We start from the raw sequence: 23,566 nt of genomic DNA on the forward strand, positions 1-23,566 counted from the left end.
TGTTGTGGGGGTGAAATTTGATGCCAAGGTAAATGAAGGCCCAGGCTTAAGCTGCCCTCCTCTACCTGGGCCCTGCCTCTGGAGGAGGAAAGGGGGCCAGTGTACCAAATACTTTGATATCACTCTTGTTTGTTAGGACCCTTTCCACCAGGACCCCATGGGCTGCTTGCTCCCTTTTCAGCCCACTGTGTTGGTTTGGCCTCAGGGCCAGGTTGGACCCAAGGCTACATTTCCATGGCTCTGAAAGGCACTGGTTTGGGCTGTCCTGAGCCGTTCTTCATGTTGTTTGCATGATTAAGCTGGGCAACCTGCGTCCCTGGGCTGGCTCTGCCAAAACAGCTCTATGCAGGAGGAGGAAGGAGACCAAACCAGATTTCCCTGAGCCCCCAGCCCAGGTCTCCCTGTACCCCACAAATGCTGCAAAGACGCAAACAGACAATTTTGTTAGTCACCCTCCCTAAGTAAGTGAGGAGATACATATTTTAAAAAGACTTTTTAAACAAGAACACTGTTTTTAAACAAACAGACCAAGTCCTTCTGGGCCTTCTTCCCCATTAAATTTGGAGGCCACCCCCATCCTGTGGGCTCTGGAGCTCTGTGAAGCAGAGGGAAGCTGTTCTCCAGCCCAGGCTGTGGGGGTGTAATCCTAGCGCCAGAGCACAACCTTCCTGCCCTGGTCCACGCTCACCACGTGGCTCCCGGAGCAGCACCAGGCCACAGCGTTGATAGCAGCACTGAGGAGAGGGAGAGTAGGGTTCAAGGGGAAGCAGGACCCAGGTCTGCAGCCTGGCTCTGCCCCCCAGTATTGGACCTAGATAGTTTGAGGCCCTCTGTGAGCCCATTTCCTCATCTGTAAAGTGGGTATCTATAAAACACACGTGGAAGGATACCTGGGTGCTTTGAAGGGCTGTGGGGGTGAAGGTTTGGAGACAGGGGCTGGGAGATGTTAGAACCTGGTGTCAGGCAGGACTAGTAGGAGGGTAGTGTCTGCTCACCAGTGGGGGCCCTGAAGGCTGCTCTCCAGTTTCCCAGTGTCAACATCCCAGATGTAAAGGGCTCCATTTGAGGAGCCTGCCAGTGCATAGCTTCTGTCAGGGCTGCAGTGGCCACAGCAGAACAAGAGAAAGTGACTCAGGTAAGGACACACACAAGGACCAGGTGGGGTGTACTCGAGGATGGGAAAGCTCTCACAGACACACCTGAACACAGCTTTGGTCCAGTCAGAACCACATTTGAAGCCATCATCCCTAAAGACAAACAGGGCTGGGGTCAGAATGGAGATCACTGCCGGTCCTGTCCCCAACCAGGGGCTTTGAGAGCCCCATCTCTCTAAGGTGTCAGGTACCTCAGCAGGTCCTGGTCAAGAAAGGCAGAGAACTTTTACAGGAAAAGAGAAACACAGCTGCCCCAATAAAGGCCACAGGATCAACAGGCAGAGGCTAGTACCTGAACACCTGGCGGATATTGCTGACCCGGAGGTCGATGACCTTGAGTGTGTTATCTCTGGAGCAGATGAGCAGGTGCAGCTGGTCATGGCTGAGGCTCAGGGAGGTGACCCGGCCCTGCACAGGAATGACCTGGGTGCAGCGGAGACCCCTGAGGAGAGAGGGCTAAGGAACAGTCCCCCAAGCCATTCCTGAAAAGAAGGGACTAGTTGTGGTACCCTTCCTAACCAACAAAGTCCAGAGGCAGGTCTCTGCCAGTAACTAATCTCCCTTATCCCTCCACCCAGCTCCCTCCACTGAAGAACGTGGTCAGACTTTGATTTGAGAAGGAGCCCTTGAAACCCTTGGATCACTAAAATAAACACTGGAAGAAAAACAATGAAAAGTCTGTCTTGAAAAACTTGAGAGAAGGAAGGGCTTCAAAGGGCAGTCCCTGCACACCAGCAAGACCAGCCTACATGGGCCCTGCACTGGCTCCAGCTCTGCATTTGTAAACCATTCACCCAATGCTGGGCTCTTCTGTTCAAAAAACAACTAAAAACATTTCTTGGTTTTTTAATTGAAGCGTGGTAGCCAGGCATGAAGGCACATACCTATAACTGCAGCTACACAGGAGCCTGTGGCAGGAAGATCCCAGCCTGGGCAACTTAGCAACACTCAGTCTCAAAATAAAAAGTAAGAAGGGTTGGGGATGTAGCTCAGTGGTAGTGAACCACTGGGTCCAATCTCTGGCACCAGAAAAAAAGTAGAAATAAAATGGAAAAAGTTGTTTGTCCATCTTGGTTGTAAAGCCCAGGCAGTCAATACTGGACTGAGAAGTCACAAGGAAAGTGGCACAGCTTCCCAGGGGCGCTATGCCCCATGAAGCTGTGCCCAACAGAGGATACCAGCTGGTAGTGCCAGCCCCATAGCTTTACTCCCCCAAGGAATCACCATGACCCTTCCTGCCAAGGAGCAAGAACTCCAACACTCTGACCCCAGGTCCACCAGCCACCCACAGTCTGCCTGTCACCTGCTATCCCAGAACCGGATCTTCTGGTCATTGTGGCCACTAATGATGATGTGGTCCCCGCATACCACGTCGTTACAATAGGAAAGGACATTGATAGTTCTGGAACCTAGGGACCAAGGGGTAGAGCGCAGGGTCTCAGAGGGTTGTCAGGAGCTAGCACAGTAGACACGTAGAGATGCTGAGGTCCAAAAGGGGCAGTGTTCTCCCAAGACTAGAACCCAGATCTTCCCAGCCCAGGGCTCAGTCCACCTCTTCTTCATCTACCCAAAGCTTAAAGTCATGAAGAAATCAGATAGGGAACACCAATGGGGCACAGAGAAGGATGACCTTGGAGGATTTCACCCAAAATGTCTTTGAATCCCAGAGCCACTCCCAGAAAGCAGGGTAGGTTCCCTTGTATCTGAGGGAAGGGGGGGATGGGAGGTGGAGTTGGAGCTGAGCCTCACAGTAGGCACGGCCAAGGTCCCACTCCTTCACTGTCCGGTCTCTGCTCCCAGTCACCGCCTGGTGTCTTGTTAGCTTGAATTTGGCAGCTGTCACCTTGTCCTTGTGTCCAGACAGTGTTTCCTGCCCCATCCCAAGTCTGGATCAAAGGCATGGCCAAAACCCCATAATAGCACCTCCCTCATCCTAAAAAGGACCCTTGACCCTTAGGCTGCCTTCCCAGTCAGGTCTCACCTTGGACCGTGCCTCTCCCACCTTCCAGAGTTGGGTAGCCTGATTGTAAGTAGCTGCCAAAACCTGGGAGCCCTGGAGAGATGGGGAGTGTTAGAGGTCTGAGTCTAGGCCTGGCCAAAGGCAGCATCTTTCAGTCCAGAGAACTATGGTAGGGGTGGCCTTAAAGGTTCCCATGGCCCAAGTCATCAAGGAAGACAAATGAGCCTCAGGCCAGCAGGAGTGATATATGCAAGAGCCCAAGGACCCAGCTTTTGGATACTGTTACTGATGGGAGCCTCTGCCCACTGGTATAGAGACTGGGGTGTGGGGAGATAATCCCATGCTACTGGGGCAAAGTCCCCTCACCGAGGGGTCGAAGTCCACACTGGTGATGCTGCCACCAGCTCCCTCAAGGGTCTGGTTGGCCTCCAGACGACCTGGCAGGGCAGGGGGAGAGCAGGGAAAGGAACAGGTGAAATGAGGTCACTCACAAAATAGAGGAACTGGAACCCAGAGTGGGAACAGGAGTCTCTCTTAAGTTAGAGCACAGAATCATGGAGTACAGTTACAGCCTGGGCTGCAGGGGCCTCAGGGGGAAGCTAGGCATTTCCCAGATAGGGCTAGAGAAAACCAGAGAGAAGGGAATGTCCATAGGTCACACAGCAAGCCAAGCCAGACCAGCTGGAGATCTGCCTCCTCTAGGAAGCCTCCAGGGGTTGGCTCTGAGTCCCTAACCCAGTTGTAGAGCAGAGCTTAGCACAAGATGGACAGTCAATGTTTGTCTCCTGACTTCTGGCAGGTGGAGTGATACCAAAAGAGGTGATGGCCTGGTGAACCCAAGGACTTGTTCCTCTAAGGTCTGTCTCTGTAAGACTGATAAGGGACCTCCCCCTCCCCCAACAGAGGCCCATCTGCACTCAGCCCTCCCCATCTTGCAGGCCTAGGGGTTCTACCCTTCCTCGGAGAGGCATCCTCAGAGTGCTGCTCCTGCAGGGGGGTTCTGTAGCTATTGCTCACAGGAATGTTCCAGGTAGAGGCAAACACAAAGAGGCCCACCCAGGAGCAAGCTGAGAGTAGATCTTTAGAGAAAGTACTGGGTTGGGCTGCAGGGAGGGGTCCTTACCTCCTACCACATTCCAGAGGTGGATAAGACAGTCAGCCCCACCAGTGGCCAGGAGACTGCTGTTAGGGCCAAAACATACAGCATTGACTTCAGAAAGGTGGGCATCCTGTGGGGAAAGGGAAGGTTGGTGACCCGGGCCTTCCCCACATATGCTTGTTTGTGCCCCCTCACAGGCTCACTCTCAATGTGCCTGTGCACACATACAGCCTGCTGCTGGCTTGGTATCCACACCCCAGGTCTCTTCCCAAATCCTGAGTTTCAAACTTAGCCCCAGCAAATATCTTCATTTCTGCCTGGTCCCCTGAAGCAGCCTCCCAACTCTGCCTCCCAGCACTCTCATTGGGCCACCTACTCTCTCAGCCTCCCATCTCCCTTTCCAGTCTATGCCCCCATTGTAAAGAGCCTGAGCAGTTCCCACCGTGGCCTGTGGAGACAAACTCCTGCTGGTCCTGGGGGTCTTGCTTGCCTGGCCTGCACTCCCATATTGGCCCCCACACATGTGGCCCAGTTCCTCCCTTACCAGGACATCTTGAGCCCAAGTAGGAAGTCGGGCAGCCACACACACAGGGATGCTCTGGTATCGCTGCTCAGGGGCACCCCCAATTGAGTGACCTCTCCTCTTCTTGAAACTGCAGGGGTAGAGTCAGGAGGATGTTCACCAAGGCCTTCTGATGTGGGGGCTTCAAGCTCCCCAAAGGTAGCAGCAACAGGAAACAGACATGGCAGTAGCAGAATATGGCCCCAGGATCCAACCAGCCCGTTCCCCAACCCAATTTACCCGGGATGGAGTGGAGAATACACAGAAAAGCACAGAACAAGGGCAGGATTGGTGGTTGCAGGAAAACTTCAGGGCTAATGGTTAGTATTGGCCTTGCCACTGCTTGGCTTTGTGACTGAATGAGTTCTTACATTCTGAGCCTTAGTTTTCCAATTGAGTGAGAGTTCCCATTTGGCCTCAGGCTGGAAATCTTGGTCCCCTGTGAGGACCTTGGATAAGGACAGATCCCTTATAAGCCTGGAAGATAGCTGAGTAGGGGTTAAAAAATGAGTTCATACACCTGGTTCCTGCCTCTGGGGCCCAAAAGAGATACACACAGACAGTGGGCACCATATGGATGAACAGATGAGGCACATACAGAGACCAAGCCTGGGCTCCAGAAGCCTGACATGAGGCTCCAATAGGCCCAACCCCTTCACATACACAAATACACACACTTACTCTAGCAGCCCCTTCACCACATCCACACAGTGGGACAGAGTCAGAGAGGTGGCTGAGGCAGACCTGGGGCAGAACCGAGAACCACGTGCTAAGGGACTGGCTGGTAGGTGTATAGGCAGCAATCTTTTATCCCTATACTTTGCTGGAGATCTGAAGACTCATAACCTCTAGAGCCTATAACAAGAACTTGACTCCTTGAATATCAGGAGAGTTGTAATCCAGACCAACCCAGGAAAATGCAGGCAGGGAGGGACTTGACAATGGAAGTCTCTACCATGATGATAAGAACTACCAACCCCCCCCCACACCCTCAGAAAATGCTCACAAACAAAAGCTCCTGGGAGGCTGAGCTAGGGCATATGGGAGTGGGCAGATGAAGTGGCCTCAGGCTGGGACAAGGCTGGGGGCAGTGAAACCTAAGCTGGTTGAGTAATCTCAGAAATGCCCAACTGTACTGGGATGTCTCAGCCCACCAGGGCTGCCAAGAACTTTGGAGACCAGTGTCTCAAGTCCCTCTCCAAGGTTCCTTCACTATCCCAGGACCTAGACACCAGGGACCTACAAGAAAAGACTGAGGAGAAAAGCCTTCAGGCTGGTAAATGGAACCAGGAGAGAGCAGCCTCAATAACAAGTAAATCAAGACTTGGGGGGACTGAGAGTGTGAGCAAACATCTACATATGTTCTTATGTTCATACACACTAAGGTATTCGCAACCAAGCTCCTGTATACATATGCCCATGTCCTCGTGTGTACCTACCCATGCACACACCTGTGTTTACATACATACATGCCTAGGACAGATGAGCCCTGGGCCTTGCCCACAGTTCCCTCCTCATGACACCCTTCACAAGCCTTAAACCCCACCCCAGAGCTCTGGTCCTAGGAAGAAGAGAAAGCAGTGCATGTTCAGTGAAAATGACCCCAACTACCCCAAGCACTGTAGGTCAGACCAGTCCTGGGCTGTACCCCAGCTTCTCCCCAAACTCCTAGCCCCAACCCACCAGCTGGCCCCAAGGTCCTAGAAGAAGACAATGGCAGCCTCAGAATTCTGAGACAGCCAACTGGGTCCTCACCTGAAAGGCCTTTTCCACTTCCCACAAGCCTCACTCTCCAGGGACTCAGGCTTAATAGCCAAAGCCAGAGTCTCTGTCTGCTCTCTGATCCCATCATGTAGAGTGTGTGGAATCCTGGGAGAGAGGAATAAAGCTCAGGAAGTCCAAAGCAACAGGCCAGCCCCTCCCTGCCCAAGCACTGATTACAGTGAAGATGTGAATTCCGGGCGGGGAAGGGTCCCAGTGGGAGGGAGGATGTGCGGTGGGCACATGAACTTGCTCCTACAATCCACTGCAAGGATCCAGTGGACCCTGGATTGCTGCTGTGTCCACCCACATGCATTCAGGGGTACCGGTGTCGGGGAGTGGGGAAGATGGAAAAATGGGCACACAGTCGGGCAACTACAGAGTACAGGAGTCAGATCCGGTCCCTCCTCACTCTTACTCGCTGATGCTCACAGTCCGTTTGGCAGCCTTCTTTAGTTCCTGGGACACCCGCGCCTGATTGGCCCTAGTGGGGGAAAAAGCATCCTAGGAGCCAGAAGATTCCAAGGTGGGGTACCAAACGCCCCTGCTTTCAGGTTCGAGCCTGATTTAGTCCATTCTCCCCAGGGGGCAGTCCCCACCGCTGACTTTCAGGCAAGGGCGAGGCCAGACTGAGGAGGCTAGTCATAGAACAGGTTGGGGCCCAGCCCTCTTACCGTTCTCGGCTGCGTTCTCGTTGCACTCGGCTGCGGCGCGCTCCTTGCGTTGCAAGAGCTGCTCCAGCCGATCGCGCGCCTCCTCCTGGAGCTTGCGCAGAGCCGCCTCTTGGTGCCCAGTGTGCACGCGCAGCACTTCGTAGGCCTTCCGCTGCACCGCATTCTGCTTCTTCTACGAGGCTGACCTGCTGCGCCCTCGCCTCCCGCAGCTGCGCCACGCGGGCCTCCACAGCCGCCAGCCTGGAGGACCCGAAGCGCAGGCAGTGCATCCCAAAACGCTTCCATCACCGCCCAGTGGGGACCCGCCTAAGACCCCAGAGAGATCTACCCATGGCCACCGGCCAGACAGGTGGTTAAGCCACGTCCCCAGCCAAGCCTTCGCCCTCAGAGCCGTGCAGTTCGCATCCCCCAAACACAAGCCAGGGTGGTCATGGGGGAAGCTGTTGGGGCCACGCAATAACCCTACCTGGGCCAGAGGAGGGCGCAATCCCTTTCACCCTACCGGTACTCACCTGCTTTGCCGCTCCTCCAGCTCCGACTGCAGGGCATCCAAGGCTGCACTCTTCTTCACCACCTGGTAGGCCATCTGTGGGGGCAGACAGGTGGTCATGGGCACCTCTGGAAGGCTCACCAGGCCTCACGCCCCTCTCAGGCAGGAGAGGCTGGAGGGACAGAGCCTGCCACCACCTTCCACGGCCCCTTCCCAACAAGGCTCAGATGAGTTTAGGATCGTGCATAAGGATACAACAGAGGCTCTAGGCTCAAAAATCTGACTCCTGAGTTTCAATTCTAGCTGTGTTGTGCCACTTATTTTCTCTATGACCCTAGGGGTGTAGAGACCCTTGGAAAGTGAATCTCCTTAGCAAGCTTCGTTTTCCTCACCTGCAAAATGGGAATGATAGTGCCTACCTCCATAGGGTTGAAGGAATGCTGAATGAGGCAGGGGTACAGATGAGATGACCCTCACCCTACCTCCATAGAGCAACCCAGAACTATTATGAAGAAAAATATTTAAAATAATAGCAGATGATTATCTAGCATTTACACGTGCCATGCTTTATTCTGAGCACTCTACACATGTTAACTCTTTTAATCCCCATAATAACACCATATAGTAAACCCACCAGCCTCATTTTACAAATGAGAACATTGCTACAGAGAAGTTAAATGCCTTGTCCAAAGTCACACAGCTAAGTGACAGTTGATATTTGAACTCAAGCTACCTAACTACATCATGCTCCAAGTAAAGTGTTGATCTACAGGGAGGGTTCAAGGGATGTGAGTTCTATTCCCTGCCTCTCCAACATTTGGCTTTCTTTACAATCCCTGACCAACTGCTGGCCTGCCCAAGCACAGATCTCAGAATACAGAAGCACACAAGGCTAAGAACAGGAATGGACTGTGAGAGTACTGAACCCAGACTGAGTCGTGGATCTGCCCTGAAAGCCCGGAAGTAGGGTGAGAATCATTACATATTTACCCCTGCCTCACTCCACATTCCTTCAACCCCAGAGCCAAGAGATGGGCCAGCCATGAAGATGAAATTTGGTTCCCTTCTTTCAATGCTGAGGGGTCAGTGAGAGAAACAGATCCAAGGCAAGGCAGTGCCCATCAGTGTGGCAAGAGAAAAATGAGGGCCAGACTCTGAGCACCTCTGGCGCAGCAAATACAAGGAAGGGATGGGGGTGGGGTAGGGGGGTACTCTTATTGCTAACATCTGTTCCTGGTACTTTCTCACAAGCCCTGGTAAGGATGGATTGAGGTGCGAGACTGAGGCTGTCTACCTGCACTGATATAACTCCCTGGGTGAGGGACTGGGAAGACCCCCTGCACATGCAGACAGGGCCCCTACTTTTATAGCTGGTCCAATTTACAATGTTTATAATCCTTCTCACCACTGAGCAACCTAATCATCATCCTCGTCACCTATCACTTGCTTTCATTTCTGTTGTGTTATACCACTCAATATTTTTTTATTGGTACTTGTCAAAATTCAAATGATAGGAAAAAAATTCAAATGATAGAGGTAGAAAACAGATGAGTGGTTACTACCAGTGGTTAAGGATGTTTGGGGAAGGGTGAGTGTGACTAAAAAGGGATAGCAAGAAGGATGTCTGGTGGTGATGAAATTGTGCTGTATCCTGATGAATACAAATCTACAAATGTTATGGCATAATGTCACACCATTATCAAGTTGCAACCACAGCATCAGCTCTGGGGGAGAGGCTCTCAATTTGTCTATAGCCCCCTTCCCACACTTGTGTTGGGCAGGTGACTCGGCTTACTGTAACTGGACACATGTTTACTGGCCCATCACACTCTCCTCCCTTGAAAACTCCACAGGGCCAGGTCTGTTCACAGCTGCACTCCCTGTTCCTTGGACATAGTGACTGTCAATAAATATTTGTTGAAAGAATGAAGAAATCACAAAAAGTAGATTTCTGTGGGTGGAGTTTCAAATCTAGAATCCACCTCTCTAAGCCTCAGTTTCCCGCTCTGTACCTACAATGTAGAGGATTAACTAAGTTAATGCTTGCCTAGTGCTAAGTGCTATATTATGGAAGAGATGGTGACTTCAATTATTTTATTTATTTATTTATTTATTTTTATTTGTGGCCCTAGGGGTTGAACCCAGGAGTACTCTACCACTGAGCTACATCCCCAGCTCTTCTTATTTATTTATTTTGAGATAGAGTCTTATAAGTTTCCTAGGCTGGCCTCGAGCTCACAATCCCCCTGCCTCAACCTCCTGAATCATGGGATTACAGGGTGTACCACCCACAGCTGGAGATGATTTTAGATGTGATGTCTCTGCTGAGCAAGAGTCCAGTGTGCAGAAAAGAAGGCTGGGTAGAGACAGGTCCAAGAGTCAGAAGAGAAAAAGAAAGAGAAAATCCCTGTGGCCATGGGAGCCAATGAGCACACTCAAATGAACACCCACATTTAAAGGGAGGAAGGAAAGGAGCCAGAGAAGGAACTCAGAAGTAAAATCTACAGATATAAGAAGAAAATCAGAGGAAATAAGTAGGGTAAAATAGAAGCCAAGAGATGCCATTGCAGGGGACAGGCAGGGCAGTAATGCTAGGTGGAAGTGCCAAGTCCTGCCTACAGACTACATCAATCTTGGTTGTTTGTCTGCAAATATATATTAACCATCACCTGATGCTGGGCCCTGGGGTTGCCTGGACAAGGGGTGAAGAGTAGGCTCACTCAATGCTTGCAGCACTGGACTTTAGGGGATGCAGCAAACACAGGAAGTTCTGCTCACTTCCTGGTTCCCTTGACAGTATCTCCCTGCCCCAAGTCCTTGATCCTGGCCCTGCCCCATTCTTGATCCCTTCCCAGCTTACCTCACCACAGTCCAAGCAGAGCCCCTCCTCCTCCTCCTCCTGCCAATTCACCCTCAGAGTGCCTGGTGGTGAGCTTTGGTCTGAGTCAGGCCCTGACTTCTCCCTGCCAACCAACCAGAGAGAGGTGCTTATGTCCCCTCCATTCACCCCAATGCTCAAAGGCTCCCAGTGTCCCATGAAAAGCCTGAAATAAGAGCCGTTAACTTCTTCTTGAGGAAAATGGAAGCCTGAAAGCCACTCAAGGAAAAAGCAAGGACTGAAGAGCAGTCAGTGGTGGAGTGCTTGTCTAGCATAGGAGAGGCCCTAGGTTCCATCCCCAGCACCACAAAAAAATAAAATAAAAAGAAAAAAAGGAAAGAGCAAATCTCAGAAATGAGCTTTCATGAGTCCTGTGCTCTGGCCTTGTGTTTCCTTGCCAAGGACCTTCCTCAAAAAAACACCTGCTAACTCTGGCCCCAACCCATTCCTTGATCTAGTCTTCACTCTCTTTCTCTTTGGAATAGGGAGCAAGATCCTTTCTGTAGGCATCAGGTAAAGAACAGGGAGATGGAAAAAGGCTAAGGAGGAAAGACAGGAGTGCAGGGTTAGGAGGTGAAAGGGATAGAAAAATTCAGAGAAAGAAGGAGAAAGAAGATTTTAAATCAGCTGGCCTGGGAGAGGGCCTGCCTCTCCAGAACCACCCCTGAGTAGCAGCCAGGAGCCATTGAGGTGCTGGGAGAATATGACCCAGTATGGGGGCTGGTGGGCAGGAGGGACTAGAAACAGGCAGCCTTTTATGATCACTGATACATATACTTACCAGAAGCTCTGATGGGTGGCAGAAATAACATCATTTGGCTTCTTATGAAGCTTCTCTGAGAACTTGGCCAACAGCTCAGCTTTTTCTAGAAGATGATTATCTGGGGGTGCAAGAGGGTGAGTTGGGGCAGAGATAGACACTTTCCAGCCATCCCCCGGCATACAAGCTAGAAAGGCTGCAAGAGTCCAGGGATGCTGGGATTGAGGCAGCTACTGGTGGATGGGTTGTGCCCCTTGCCTGAGAGCTGTTTGTTCATCTCTACAGGACCTTTTTTAGTGCTGGCATAGACCACCATGTCACCCAGGAGAAGACCTGTTCTCCCAGGGACAGAAGGATCCCTACTTCTGGCAACAGGATGGCTGGGTCCTGCCTGATGAGGGTCCTGAAGGACGCCAGGGGCCTAGGATTGATTCACCTCTGCCCCAGACAGGGCTGGCTCCAGAGCATGATGAAACAAAAAGCTGTACTAGCCTATGACCTTCAGCAAGTCACTTCCCCTTCAAGGGCTCTAACTTCACACTAAAGTAATCCTAACTTCCCCAGAGTTGGTGCAAGTTCCCCCAGGTCAAAATAGAAAGTCCTTGAGCAATTATCCAACAGACCTTCTTAGGTTAGGTGGTTAGACCCTGGATTACACACACCCACCACCATGCACGATAACTTCCTCTTTTCAGTTACGGAGCAGGCTGGGGGGTGGTAAGCCCAGCCTAGCTTCTCAGCTCCCTTCCCTCACCCAGTGCCCTGCTTGTCACCTTGACTGAGGTCCCTGGATTTAGCCTAGTTCTCATACAAAACCCCACCTCAGCTGTAGTAAAGGCACAGCACTGGTCCCCAGCAAATCTTAAAAAGGTTCCATTATGCCTAATTTACATAGAATAAATCTGAGGCTTGGGGACATGAACTACCCAAGACCACAGAGATAATAGGAATTTCAGTCTTTCTGATTTCAGCCTTCTGGGTTGCTCCAGACCCTTAGATTTGGAAGTCCCAAAAAGGGATTGGGGGTGACTCTTTCCTCAAACTGGGAGGTTTCCCTGTCTATCGAAGCCCTTAAGTGAGGCTGCCTGGAGGTAGGGGAGAGCCTCAGGACCATCAAGAAAAAGGCCCAGCACCTGGAAGATTGCAGAGTGATTTCCCAGGATAAGAAACAGATTCGGTCTTGGGGACTTACCAAGATTAGCTCCAGTGAAATAGCAGCAGGGATTGTGGCCAACCCCAAACTTTTCTCACTAGTTCCAGGGCAGGCTGGAACTAGTGAAAAAAACTAAAACTTCCAACCCCAAACATACAATCTCAGGTGACCAATGGTCCTACACACAGATCCACTCTTGTTCATCCCATCCTGAACTGCCCCACCCCTACCCCCAACGCACACTCCAGCTGCCCAGAAAGCTCCAAAAGAATCTGACTTCCCAGCTCCCTTTGAAATCCTGCGGCCCCTGCTTCTCCCTCAGGCTGGGGTGTGCTGAGCACAGAGAAGCTTCGTGTGTCCCAGTCATCTATAGGCGGCAGCAGAGCCCAGATTCAGAGCTTTCTCCTTAGAGATGAAGAGTTTCACTGTTACCCTAGATCCACCAACAAGCGGCTACTCAGCCTTCCTTCACTGGGTTAGAGACTAAATGGTTTGATCTGGTCCTGGGGACCATCTGAGAGGGAGGAAAGCACAAGAGACCTGGCAAAAACAATACTCAGGGGCAAACGTTCTAGGAAACCCAGCTCGTGGGGGTTGAACCGAGCCTTGAGGGGGTATCAACAAGGATCTCTCCGCCCAAGAGAGTGCTAAGAAGAGCCTGGATTGGAAGGGACGGGAATCCTGGCCATTCAGAAGTGGGGCGTGGCAGACAGGTTCAAGTCGAAAGACCTCGGAAGCCAGAAGTCGCTGAAGCACTTGGGTCACGGCTTGAACAGCCAAACCTTCTTCCCAGGCCGGGAGCCCAGCCTCCTCAATGGCCATTTTCTAAGATGCTCAAGGGCACACTCACAGGCCGGCACCAGCTCCAGGAAAAGTGCCTTCTGCGTGCGGTCCCGCTGCTGTAGCTGCCGCAGAATGTGGCGCTTATAGCCGGGTCTCCAGCCAGTGCCCTGGGCGCGGCACTCGGTAGCAGGCGCTGCAGGGGCGGGGGCGGGGCCTCTCGGGGACTCCAGGACGTCGGGGTCGGGCGGTGGCGGGGAATCCCCGGCCGTACCAAGGGCTTGATAGGGATGGAGGAACTGAGCGCACTCCTCGGGGGAAGCTGCCGCAAGTCTGCGCCGCTGGGGCCCCACCAGAAAATTTTTGCCTCACAGGGTGCTCCTCTTGCTGTCAGGGGTAATAAGTTGGGACCAGAATCGAGGCCCTGGGTCAGCTACCCCTTTGCCTGTTGGCGCGCTCCGGAGGCGGGGCCTCCAAGGCCAAGTCCAGCGTTCTTCCTTGACCCAAACGCGCCGGGACTCAATTCTAAAGTGAAGGATGCTTAGAGAACAAGAGTCTTTTTATTTTCTTCCGTCCGGAGGATGCTTTGGGCTGTAGGGATCCAGGCTGGTGTCACAGATGCCATAACTCATTGCAGGGGCAGACAAGTGTTCCTGGAAGGAACGCCGCCTCGCGACCAAGACTCTCCCTAGCTGGGTTACACCCGGTCTCTTGGGTGTACGCAGACACAGGGCACCCACAGCATGACAGAAGCACAGAGGAGGAAGAGACAGAAGGGAAGAAATCCTTCTTTCCGGAGATGATGACTTTTGAGTTGGCCAGAGGAGAGAAAAAAAGATTCTCGGCCGGGGGCGGGACGCGGGGGGGGGGGGGGCAGTCCTCAGAAGTTTGACGACATAAAAATTCCCATGGGTTGAGGGCTGCTAGGTCAGGAGTCAGAACTGCCTATGGAAGGGAACAAGGTTTAGGGGCCCAGTTGGTCACAGACAGTTTAGGTCCCTAAGATTAAAGGGATGCAAGCTGGGCGCGGTGGCACAAGACTGTAATGCCAGTGATTCTGGAGGCTGAAGCAGGAGGATTCCAAGTTCAAGGCCAGTCTCAGCAATTTAGCAAGACCGTGACTCTCTGGGGCTAGGGCTATATTTCAGTTGGTATAGTGCTTGCCTCACATGCATAAGACCCTGGGTTCAATCCTCTGCACCATAAAAAAAAAAAAAAGATCCTGTCTCAAGAGGAGACCCTGACTCAAAAGGATTGGGGATGTTGCTCAGCACCCTGGGTTCAATCTACAGTACCAAAAACAAAATCAAAATAAATTAGTTAATTAAATTAAAAGGGGATGCAGCTGTTTTAATCTCGGAAACCCCCTTGATCCAAAGAAACAAGAGGTTTGTTTGCCTGAGGTTTTATGGAGTAAATGGCTGAGCTGGCCAGTAGCCCAGTATCCTGAATCAGGGTCCAAGAGTTAACTTGTTTGGGCAGCCTCTGGAGGAGTAGAGACATCTCTTGTGGGTACACTTGACAGTGTATCGTGGATTTCATGGAACGTGATAAAATTGTCTCTGGCCTATCCAGAGCTCTCAGAACACAGGCTTGGGTGAGGAATCAAAAGAGCGCTTCACTGGGCCAGCCTTACCCTGGGAAATACTGGGGAAGGCCCAGAAGGTGGTCCTCTCAGTGAAACAAAAAGAGAAATTAGGCAATGTCAGGTAGCTTTCTGGGCCTTGGAGGTGACAGGTCTGTTGAAATTCTAATGGGGATGGGTCACAGAACTTGGAAAGTAGTAAAGGCTAGTGATAAACCAGCACAGTGCTTTAAAATCACAATAAACTGGGCTCCTTGGGCCCTTGTGGCCTTTGCATATGCTGTGCCTGATCTTTGGAACAACTTCCTGTCAAGCTAGTACATCTCTTCACCTCCCCAGGGAAAACTATGCTGTGGTCTATGGAATTCCTCTTGGGATAAGGCCTGAGTCCCAGGTATCTGCATCCCTCCCACCAACCCAGGCCTGGCCTGAATATTTCACATGACTATTTCTGTTGCAGGTTGGTAGTAACAATCACCAAAAGGCATGCCCAGTCAAAGGACACAGTACCTGTGGAGGCCTAGGTCAGTTAGTGAAAGTGATCAATTTATTTTAGGATTAGCTAACTCTCAGATACTTAGAAAATGCACATTGGAGGGTGTATTAGCCCAGCTATGAGGTGCAACAAGCTGTTTTTATTGTTATTATTATTTTGTACCAGGGATTGAACCCAGTGTACTTAACCACTGAGTCACATCTCCTTTTTAATTTTTTTTTTTTTGAGTCAGGGCCTTGCTGAGTTGCTGAGGCTGGCCTCGAACTTGCAATTCTTCTACCTTGGTCTCCCAAATCACTGGGATTATAGGCAAGAGCCATCACATCTGGCTAGTTGTGTTATATCTGAATATTATATAATAAAGAAGTGATTGGCTTCTACTGAAAATATTTTCCATCTTTAGAATATGACAGAATGTATTATAAAATTCACTTAAAATACAGAGCTGAGGTTGTGGCTCAGTGGTAGAGTGCTTGCCTAGCATGCTCAAAGCCCAGGGTTCAATCCCCACCATTGCAAAAAATAAAATTAAAAAAAAATAGGGGCTGGGATTGTGGCTCAGTGGTAGAGTGCTCATCTAGCACATGCAAGGTGCTGGGTTTGAGCCTCAGCAGCACATAAAAATAAATAAAATAAAGGTATTGTATCCAATTACAACTAAAAAACTTTTTAAAAGATAAAAAAAATAATACTAAATAAAATAGAAAGAAGGAAAGAAAATCTTTCAGAACAGGAGAAAATATTTTCAAATATAATCGGATAAGGGCTATTATCAGGAATACATAAAGAACTCCTAAAAGTCAACACAGCAACACCCAATTAAAAAAAATGAGGAAAAGATATGAATAGATATTTTTCCAAACAGCATAAGCAGATGGCCAGTGAGCACATGTTGACATTACTAGTCATTTGGGAGATGCAAATAAAATACAACAAGATGCCACCTTACACCTACTAGGATGGATACAATAAGGGAAAAAAGTGTTAGCAAGTATGTAGAGAAAAATGGAACTCTCATGCACTGCTGGTAGAAATGTATGGTAATACGTTTCTGTGGAAAACAGTTTGGAAGTTTCTCAGAAGGGTGAACATACAAGAATCATATGATCTAGCAATTCCACTCCTAGGTATATATCCACAAGAATCAAAAGCAAGGATTTGAGCCAAGTATGGAATCCCACGCCTGTAATTCCACGCGATTCAGGAGGCTGAGCCAGGAGGATAACAAGTTTGAGACCAGACTCAACAATTAAGCAAGAGACCCTTTCTCAAATAAAAAGGACTGAGATAAAGAAGAATGAAATTTGCTGGTAAATGGATGGAAATGGAAAACATCATGCTAAATTAAATAGGCCAAACTCAGAAACTCAAAGGTCAAATGTTTTCTCTCATGAAGAAGCTAAAGTAAAATAAAGAAAATGAGGAGGAAAGGATTGGATATCATAAAGATAAAGGGAAGGTCAGCAGTGTATTAGATCAAAAAGCAGAGTGGAGGGATGAGAAAAGGGAGGCAATGCCGAATGAATTTTGTGCACATATAAATATACCACAGGGAACCTCACTTTTATGTAGAAGTAAAAAGAACCAATCAAACATAAATAAATAGATGAGCAAAAGGAAGTTTAGCAGAGTAGAGGAAGGGGAACAGGGAAGGGGAAGGAGGATGGGAGAAAAAAAAGGGGAGAGAAAAGGATGGGATGGTGAACTGAAATTGAATCCCATGCATGAGTTCATTGGGATGAACCCAATTACTATGTATAATTATAAAGTTCTGATTTAAAAATTAAAAAGAAAACTTTAAAACTATTTTAAAAATAAAAAGGGCTGAGCATGTGGCTCTCTGGTAAAGTGCCCCTGGGTTCCCTCCCCAGTAACAACAACAACAAAAAAAAAAAGGTTAATAAACCTTAAATGAAAACAGCATAGTATTGGCACCAAAATAGACTGGTAGACCAATGGTACAGAATAGAGGACACAGAGACAAACCCACATAAATACAGTTATCTCATACTAGACAAAGGTGCCAAAAACATATTAGAGAAAGGATAACCTCTTCAACAAATGGTGCTGGGAAAACTGGAAATCCATAAGCAACAAAATGAAATTAAATCCCTATCTGTCACCATACACAAAACTCAACTCAAAGTGGATCAAGGACCTAGGAGTTAAACCAGAGACCCTACATCTAATAGAGGAAGAAGTAGGCCCTAATCTCTATCATGTGGGATTAGGCCCCAATTTCCTTAATAAGACTCCTATAGTGCAAGAAATAAAATCAAGAGACAATAATTGGGATGGATTCCAACTAAAAAGCTTCTTCTCAGCAAAAGAAACAATCAGTGAGGTGAATAGAGAGCCTACAGAATGGGAACAAATTTTTACCATATGCTCAGTAGATAAAGCACTAATCTCTAGGTAATATAAAGAACTCAAAAACCTTAACACCAATAATAATAATAATAATAATAATAATAATAATAATAATAATAACCCAATCAGTAAATGGGCCAAGGACCTGAACAGACACTTCTCAGAAGATGATATACAATCAATCAACAAATATATGAAAAAATGTTCAACATCTCTAGCAATTAGAGAAATGCAAATCAAAACTACTCTAAGATTTCATCTCACTCCAGTCAAAATGGCAGCTATTAAGAATACAGACAACAGGGCTGGGGTTGTGGCTCAGCAGTAGAGCGCTTGCCTCACATGCGTGAGGCCCTGGGTTCGATCCTCAGCACCACATATAAATAAATAAATAAAAAGAAAGGTATTGTGTCCGACTACAACTAAAAAATAAATATTAAAAAAAAAAAGAATACAGGGCTGGGATTGTGGCTTAGCGGTAGAGTGCTCGTCTAGCACATGCGAGGCCCTGGGTTCCATCCTCAGCACCACATAAAAATAAAATAAAGATGTTGTGTCCACCGAAAACTGAAAAATAAGTATTTAAAAAAAAAAAAGATTTGGGGCTAGGGATGTTGCTCAAGTGGTAGCGCGCCAGGCGTGCGGCCTGGGTTCGATCCTCAGCACCACATACAAACAAAAAGATGTTATATCCGCTGAAAACTAAAAATAAATTTTAAAAAATTTAAAAAAAGGTATATTAAAAAAAAGAAAAAGAATACAGACAACAATAAGTGTTGAAGAGGATGTGGGGGAAAAAGCACACTCATACATTGCTGGTGGGACTGCTAGTTGGTGCAACCATCTGGAAAGCAGTATGGTGATTCCTTGGAAAACTTTGAATGGAACCACCATTTGACCTAGCAGCACAATTCACAATAGCTAAACTATGGAACCAACCTAGATGCCCTTCAGTAGATGAATGGATAAAGAAACTGTGGTATATATACACAATGGAATATTACTCATCATTAAAAGAGAATAAAATCATGGCATTTGCGGTAAATGGATGGAGTTGGAGAATATTACGCTAATTGAGGTTAGCCAATCCCAAAGAACCAAAGGCCAAATGTTTTCTCTGATATGTGGATGCTGATTCATAATGGGGGTGGGGTGGGGGATCAAGGGAGAAATGGAGGAACTTTAGATAGGGCAAACAAGAATTTGGGGAAGGGAGGAGGCATGGGGGTAGGAAAGATGGTGGAATGAGCTGGACATTATTACTCTAAGTACATGTATGAAGACACAAATTGTGTGACTCCTTTGTGAACAACCAGAGACATGAAAAATTGTTCTTTATATGTGTACTATGAATTTAAATGCATTCTGCTGTCATGTATAACAAATTATAATAAATAAATGAATTTAAAATTTTAAAAAAGTTAAAAATGACAATTTTACCACAATTTAAAAATCCTCACTCAGGGCCAGTATGATAACACATACCTATACTTCCAACTACTTGGGAGGCTCAGGCTATAGTATCATTGGAGACCAGCCTGGGCAAGAGAGCAAGAACCCATCTCAAGGAAAAACCAAAACCAAAAACAAAAACAAAACATCTCAGTGAGATAGTGCACATCCATAACCCCAGCAACTGAGGCTGAGGAGGCTAAGGCAGGAGGATCAGAAGTTTGAGGCCAGCCTGGGAAACTTAGCAAGACCCTGTCACAAAATAGAATATGAAAAGGGCTGGGAACTTAGCTCAGTGGGTTCAATCTTGAGTACCACAAAACAACAGCAAAAACAGCTCACTCAAAAACGAAATGCAGGCCAGGCACCATGGTACATGCCCATAACCCTAGAAGCTCAGGAGTCTGAGGCAGGAGGATCACAAGTTCAAAGCCAGCCTCAGCAACAGTGAGACCCTGTCTCTAAATAAAATACAAAATAGGGCTGGGGATGTGGATCAGTGATCAAGTGCCCCTGAGTTCAATCCCCAGTCTCAAAAGAAAAGAAAACAAAGAAATGCACAATCAACTAAGTCAAAAAAGAGGCAATAGGGCTAGGGATGTGGCTCAACCAGTAGTGTGCTCGCCTGGCGCGCGCGGGGCGCTGGGTTCGATCCTCAGCACCACATTAAAAAAAATAAAGGTATTGACAACTACAACTAAAAATAAATAAAATTTTTTTTTAAAAAAAAGGAGGCAATAGGTGGAGAGGACTAGAGTGCAACTCAGTGAATACTTGCAGCATGTGTGAGGCTCTGGGTTGGGTTCTGAGCACTACAAAAAAAGCAAGCAAGGACAAAAAAAAATGGAGAGAAACTACTTGCAGCATACATATAAAAGTAATAAAATCCAGAACATATAAATAACCTTTGTAAATCAACTAAACAGAAACCCACTATAAAAATGAGCAGTGGAGCAGATACAATGGCATTAATCTGTACTCAACTATTTGGAAGCTGAGGAAGGAGGAATGCAAATTCAGGGCCACTTTGGGCAACTCAAAATAAAAGTCAAAAAAGACTAGGATGTAGTTCAGTGAGCCTTGATTTGTTCTCCAGAACTGGTGTGTGTGGGGGTGAGAAACAGTGATTTTTATCAGAAGAAAAACAAGTCATCCACAGAAAATAAAATTGCACATTAACTAGTAAAGTGTAGCTTAAAATTCAAATGAAAGGTTTTGGAAGCCTTGTATCAGCTATGGATATTGGTTGAGCCCTTAAGACAGGGAAGCTGCTTTTCTGGGAACTCCTGGGTGAAATTCCCAGGATGGCGAAAGCCCAGATCATCCTCCAGGTTCAAACAAGGCAGTCAGTTGGGAGATGGGCGGAACCTGACAAGCAACAAAAAAACTGTTTTTCCCCCACATTCTTATCCTGTTTTTCCTGAAGAAGCTCCTTACTATCCCCCTTGGTCTGTACAGCTATAAATAAAGCAAGTGCAAGTTTTTCTCTTTGTTAGGATCAGACCCATCAGGGCTATTCTCCTGTCTAGCCCTTGCTTTTTAATAGATAATTCTTGTCTTTGTCTTTAATTTCTCTTTTTTTGTAATATTTATTTTTTAAGTTGTAGTTGGACACAGTACCTTTATTGCTGAAGATCAAACCCAGGGCCTCAAACATTCTAGGCGAATGCTCTACCAATGAGCCAATATCTAAGCCCCTAATCTCTTAATATTACTTTCATAGCTTTTATTTCCCAGCCAGCCCACACACCCGATAGTTAAGCACTCCATCCTCATGCAGGATGTGGGCAGAAAAGTCATCTTTTATTCTTCAGATTGGCAAATGAATAATTTTCTTTCTTTTTCTTTTCAATTTTTTTTTAGTTGCAGATGAACACAATACCTTATATTTTATTTTATTTTATTTTATTTATTTATTTTTGTGGCACTGGGGATTGAATCCAGGGCCTTGTGCATGCAAGGCACTCTACCAACGAAGCTATCTCCTCAGCCACTATTTTATTTATTTTTGTGTGGTGCTGAGGAAGCACTCTACCAATGAGCTACAACCTGTTTTTCTTAAAATTAGTTGATGCAGGTATGGGAAATGGAGTCCACCATTTGTAGCTGGTGGAGTATAACCTGGTTTATTTGCTCTCTTGGGAGGGCAATTTGGCCACATCTGATAAATACACACACCCTTGGATCCAGAAGTTGCAGTCTAGTGCTGGACAGGATGAATAGTTACTTTATCACAATACATCCATAAAAAGGAATCCAGGAGCTTGGGTTGTGGCTCAGCGGTAGAGCGCTTGACTACCATTGTGTGAGGCCCTGGTTCCTCAGCACCACATTAAAAAATAAATAAATAAATAAAACAAAAGAATTGTGCCCAATTATAACTAAAAAATAAATATTAAAAAAAATAAGGAAACCAGTACAATCCAAAGGAGCTAGATCTGGATGTCCCGACACTGGAAATATATGTCTGAGATACTTCATAATACTGCTTAAAACCCAGCAAGTTTATTTTTTGCTTGATATTTATGTTATGTTTCTAAATGATAACATCAAAGGTTTAGACTGCTGTTTGCAAGTAGTTTTCACAAATAATACCTTTGGGATTGGGTTGGCTTTATTCTCAGTACATGAGAACACAAATAGCATTGTAGCTGCTTTTTTATTTTCCTAGCTTTGGCTTCTCAGTCTTAGTGCCATCTGAATGTGTTCTATATGAAGTTTTATCAGACAAATTTAAATTTCTGTAAAAAAAATTGGTAACAATCTTGGGCAGGGGCTGTGACTCAGTGGTAGTACACTTGCCTGGCATGTATGAGGCACTGGGTTTGATTCTCAGCACTGCGTATGAATAAATAAGGGTCTATCAACAACTAAAATAACACTAAAAAAAATTTTGGTAACAATCTTAAGGCAAATGAACAGTTTTTATGTTGTTAACTAATTGCCCACCAAATATTATAACTAATTAATGTAGAATTAAAAATGAAATAGTTTAAAGGTGTGAAATGGTTAAAAACATCTAGGGTTAAAACATCTAGGGGTTGGGAAAAGTGAGTTCATCTCACAACACACCAAAGGACCCATGTGAGTGTTCCATGAAAGATAAAAGGAAAAGTTACTTTCCTTATTATTATTGTAGGTTTGAGAGAGGGGCATAAATTAGGTAAAGTTTTTTGTTTTTTTACAGTTTTATTTTCATTTCACCCAAAATAGGCACTCATATAAATTTACTTAGTAAAAATTTTCATACATGGGAGTCCAATAACTTGACCAAGTTTGAACTTGTGATATAAAATTCACTACCTAGTTCTTTTTTTTTTTTGTGGTGCTGGTGATTAAACCCAGGGCCTTGCCTTTGCAAGGCAAGCACTCTACCAACTGAGCTCTATCCCCAGCCCACTACCTAGTTTTTAAAGAGAGAATGTTATAGAGAATGAATCCCATTTCTCCAGTTTCTTCCTCAAGGGTAGTTTCTATAAATGAAAAAGAACAGTTTGACATGATTTTCTGATGATAATTCTACCTAAGAACTTATGAGAATATTATTTCCCTAGATTAATACAGCAGCTTCTCTTTTTTTCTTTTAATATGCACTGCTTCATATGTCATCCTTGTGCAGGGGCCATTGTCATTCTTGTGCAGGGGCCATGCTATCCTCTCTGTATCATTCCAATTTTTAATATATTTGCTGCTGAAGCAATCACAATATGGCAGTTTCTTGATTGAAGAATTGTACTTGTTATTTTCCTGGTTGCCTTCTTAGAAACAAGTATACATTTTTAGTACAGCCAACTTTTATTTTTCCATTGCCCCTAAGTTTAAAAATATTCACATTATAATAGTTCACATAGTTCTACAGTTAAATAGTTTTAGTCATTTTCTATCATAACCAAGGCAGACTCTTTTTTAAAAAGTCTTTCAGAATCCATTTAAACTGTCAGCATCATATACACAGTAAGAACAGCTGCATAGAACCATAAATCTATTTGTCAACCCTTGGAGCTTACTAATACATACATATAGCTAGATATGTGGAAACTCCAGGGAAGTGCTCCAAAGAGGCAGCCCTCCTCCCAATTTTGAGGTGGAGCTGTCGTTCATGATGAAAATCAATCATTCCCTGTCCCTTGTTTATTGTGAGTTTGTGACTTATTCTGGAAGAGGCCACAACCTATGTCACAGCCCACATTGAGAGCAGGCTGTGTCCTGTCCTACCCATTACCACTTTTGACATCATTCTGCCAAAGAACATACCCCTGGGGGTGATTTTTGTGAAAAGTATAGCAGAAGTTTCTGTTCAAGGAGCATAGGCAATGGGATTGACAACTGAATTGGCTATAACAGGAGAATGGCCATGTTCATTACCCACTTGGGTTTATCCTTAGCCCAAAA

The 23,566-nt window shown here is 46.8% G+C and overlaps 1 non-coding gene and 1 pseudogene across 1 annotated transcript; both read right to left on the reverse strand.

Moving 5' to 3' along the window:
• Positions 1-646: 646 nt before the first annotated feature.
• Positions 647-11,450, reverse strand: LOC143641093 (protein Atg16l2-like; annotated as a pseudogene).
• An 11,320-nt stretch (positions 11,451-22,770) lies between these two features.
• On the reverse strand, positions 22,771-22,874 carry LOC143388159 (U6 spliceosomal RNA). The gene has a single exon (XR_013089951.2). It is a non-coding gene; the product is annotated as a U6 spliceosomal RNA (small nuclear RNA).
• Between the last annotated feature and the right edge of the window lie 692 nt (positions 22,875-23,566).

Source organism: Callospermophilus lateralis, unplaced genomic scaffold (assembly GCF_048772815.1).
Source record: "Callospermophilus lateralis isolate mCalLat2 unplaced genomic scaffold, mCalLat2.hap1 Scaffold_84, whole genome shotgun sequence".
Classification (NCBI taxonomy): Eukaryota; Metazoa; Chordata; class Mammalia; order Rodentia; family Sciuridae; genus Callospermophilus; species Callospermophilus lateralis.